Consider the following 3,729-nt stretch of genomic DNA (forward strand, 5'->3'; position numbering starts at 1 on the left):
TTAAGACCACTGACGATCAGCTTAAGGCACAGTGTCCATGGACAGTGTTGGGGATGGACTAGGCCTTAATTGCACTGACTTTAACTATAGGAACTATGTCCAAGACAAATACTAAAGGTTAGGCACTTAGCCCACTGACAGTATGCTTTAGTAACTGAGAACATGGACAAATATTAGGGGTTAGGTTTAGAAACTAAATCCAAAATCAAATAGTAAGGGTCATTGTTAGGCATTAAGCCCACTGACAATAAGCTTAGGCACTAAGTCCAACGACCGTAAGCTGTAGGAACTAGGTTAACAGGCAATATTAAGGGTTAGGTTAAGGAACAAAGTCCAAGATCAAATATTAGGCATTAAGCCGACTTACTAAGATAAAACATTAAGGGTTTGGCTTAGGAGTTAAGCCCACTCACCATTATCTGTGGGAACCAGGTTAAGTGATGAACATTAAGGGTTAGTGTTAGGAACTAAGTCCAAGATCAAATATTAAGGGCAATAATTAGCCATTGAGACCACTGACAAATAGCTTCAGGCACCAAGTCCATGAACAAATACTAAGGGTTAGGTTTAAGAACTAAGTCTAAGAACGAATACCAAGGAATAGGGTTAGGCCTTAATTCCACTGACTTTAGCTATAGGAACTATGTCCAAGACCAAATACCAAGGGTTAAGGTTAGAAACTAAGTCCAAGACCAAATACTAAGGGTTAGGCATTAAGCCCACTGACATTAAGCTTTAGGAACTAAGTGAATGGTCAAATACTTGGGGTTAGGTTTAGGAACTAAATCCAAGATCAAATATTAAGGGACAGTGTCAGGTATTAAGAATACTGACCAAACTTGTTACGGGTGTGTTTAAGGAGAGCCAGAAACCCAGATGCAGAGTCGAACGAAAAAAAACAGTTTATTTTCAAAAAAAAAGTAACGAACAGAAAATCACCTTGACGGGGAAAACAAGAACAAATGGTCAAAATAACTAAGAGTGTCCAGGAGGGAAAAAACTCGCTAGAAAACAAAAAACCAGAGTAACTACGCTGAGCAAAATACTTAGACAAGAGATCTTCACGAGAGCGAGGACGCAAGAGACACAGCATGAGCTGAAATCTTCTGGCACTGAGGAGAATTTGGAGCAGGCTTAAGAAGCAGGGCTGATTGCGGGATGAGAGGCAGGTGTGTCTTGTGAGCCTCGCTCCCGTGGAGATCGGCCCCGCCCCTCTGCATGTACCTGCTGAGGGAGAAAGAAAAAGGATCAGGAGGGAGGGCAAAACACAAAAAACCAGACCATGACACAAACTAAATATTACGGGTTAGCGTTAGGCATTAAACCACTGACAGTTAACTTTAAGAACTTTGTTCACAAACAGATATTTAGGGTATGGTTAGTAACTAAGTCCAAGATCAAATGTGAAGGTTATTGTAGGCATTAAGCCCTCTGATAAGTTAGGCACTAAGTCCATGGACAAATATTTAGGGTTAGGTTTAGGAACTAAATCCAAGGGTTAGGATTAAGGTTTTGACTGGTTGAAATGTACATATTGATTAATCCTACTTGTCCTTAGAAATTTGCATGAGCTGTAGTGTTGTAAAAAAAAATGTAATCCATCCATGTATCACTTGGAACCTCTGGTTAGTTGGAGTGAATATGATCACTTCTGAGAGAAATGATCACAGCATGGCTTGACCAATCTTGTCTCAGCCTTAATGTAAGTAAAACTAAGGCGTGTTTTTCTCTAAAACCAGTATGCAGCCCATCAACGCTGATATTGTCATTGGAGCTGAGAGGATTGAAATAGTTAGTGAGTTTAAATATCTTGGCGTAGTCCTAGATTCAAACCTTAATATGAAGAAACATGTCAGGAAAATGATAAAAACCATCAAATATCATTTGACAAACTTTAGACACATAAGAATCTGTCTTTCAGTGGATGCAGCAAGACTTTTATGCATGCTGTGGTCCTTTCCCACATGTCATACTGTCTCACATGCTGGGGTCAGGCTGGGGAGACGGTCATTAAACCACTTCACTCTCTGTTTAAACAAACCTTTAAAATACTGGACAAAAAAACAATGCCATACCATCACTGTAGGATACTGGAGAAACATCATCTTTTGAGCTTTGTGAATTTTAAATTGTTTTCAAATTTGTGTATAAGATTTTAATGGCTTGGCCCCCGCCTCCACTGCGTCAGTTTATCAACTTCGCTCAGAGGACTCGTTTAAATCCACAAGAATATCATCGTTTAGAAATTGCAAGTACCCTTTCGCCGTACCGCCTTTGGGCAGTCAGCTTTTTCTGTGAAAGCCACAACTCAGTGGAACACCTTACCAGAGGATATTAAGAACTGTGAATCTCTCTGCAGCTTCAAAACCAAACTGAAAAGTCTGCTAAAGGACAATCACGAGGGTTGCAAGCGAGCGTTTTAACAATGTGATGCTTTAATTGTGACCTGCCAAGGGACTGCAGATGTAAATTAGCTTAAGCTAACTCTGGTAAAATGCATCAAATGGTGACATTTATGTTAAATATTGTACATGGTCCCTTTAAAAGAGTAAAACTGTTGATGTCACATAGTTCTTTGATGTTTTAGTTATCTTCCTATAATTCATTTGATTGTTGGATTATTTTCTGTATCTAGCACTAGACACCCTCACCACAAGCGACGCCCCCTGGAGGTTGATGATTATTTTTGACCGACTTTGAAGGCGTACATCATCCAATATCAAGTGACTCACACACAGTGTTGGGGGTAACGCGGTACAAAGTAACGCTGTTACTGTAACGGGATTACATTTGTCCTGTAACGCAGTAATGTAACGTGTTATTGTTGCTCATATAGTAATTACATTACCGTTACTAATCAAATAATGATCTCGTTACTTGGGTTATTTTAAGCTCAGCACCTACCTGCCTTACGGGAGGATCATAGACTGTGTAAATAAGGGGAGTACAGAACAACAAACAAACGCCCCTTTTCATGCGCGACCCCGCGGTGCCCTCTGACCCTATTCACATGACGTGTCTGTGAATTAGGCTCGAGGTCATGGAGGGTGAGAGCGGAGACGATAGAGACGCCCAGATTAAAGCATCTTTCGAGGCATCTTTCTTTGGAGTTATGCACATTACTTCGACTATGTGACATGAAAGGACAAGAATTTGACGGTGAAGTATAGACTGTGCCCTGGACAGAAACAACTTTCCAACGCGACGAACTCCACGTCCAATCTGTCCAAACACCTGCAGAGGCAACATGCTAATACAAAGCTGGTGGCGAAAGACCCCCCGACCCAGAGTGATGCACAAGATAACAGCATGACACTGGTTAACAGCCCAGACTGGATTTTAACCTTTTCGCAACACACTGGGCAAAATACAGGTAACCGGGAGCGGACGGCCACCGTCAGAAGTAATTGACTATCTGAAGTCAGGGTCAGAGTTTGAGATCCTGCACCGTTTCCCAACAATTAAGACTATATCCATGAAATATAACACAGCAACACCTTCAAGTGCACCAGTTCAAAGACTGGGCAGTCTTGTGCTGACTCTGAGGAGGAATAGGTTGTCTGAGAAAAGGTTTGAAAGACTCCTCCTCATGAGGTATAACCACTTCTTTGAGAAGCATGTTCAGTAAGAAGCCATGATCTGGTGAGTGAGCTACTGTATACGAGTGTTGAGCCTGTTAAATCGAAGTTATGTTATTTCTCATATGCACGGCTTTTTTTCTTAAAAAGT

This window comes from Notolabrus celidotus, chromosome 6 (genome assembly GCF_009762535.1).
Source record: "Notolabrus celidotus isolate fNotCel1 chromosome 6, fNotCel1.pri, whole genome shotgun sequence".
Classification (NCBI taxonomy): Eukaryota; Metazoa; Chordata; class Actinopteri; order Labriformes; family Labridae; genus Notolabrus; species Notolabrus celidotus.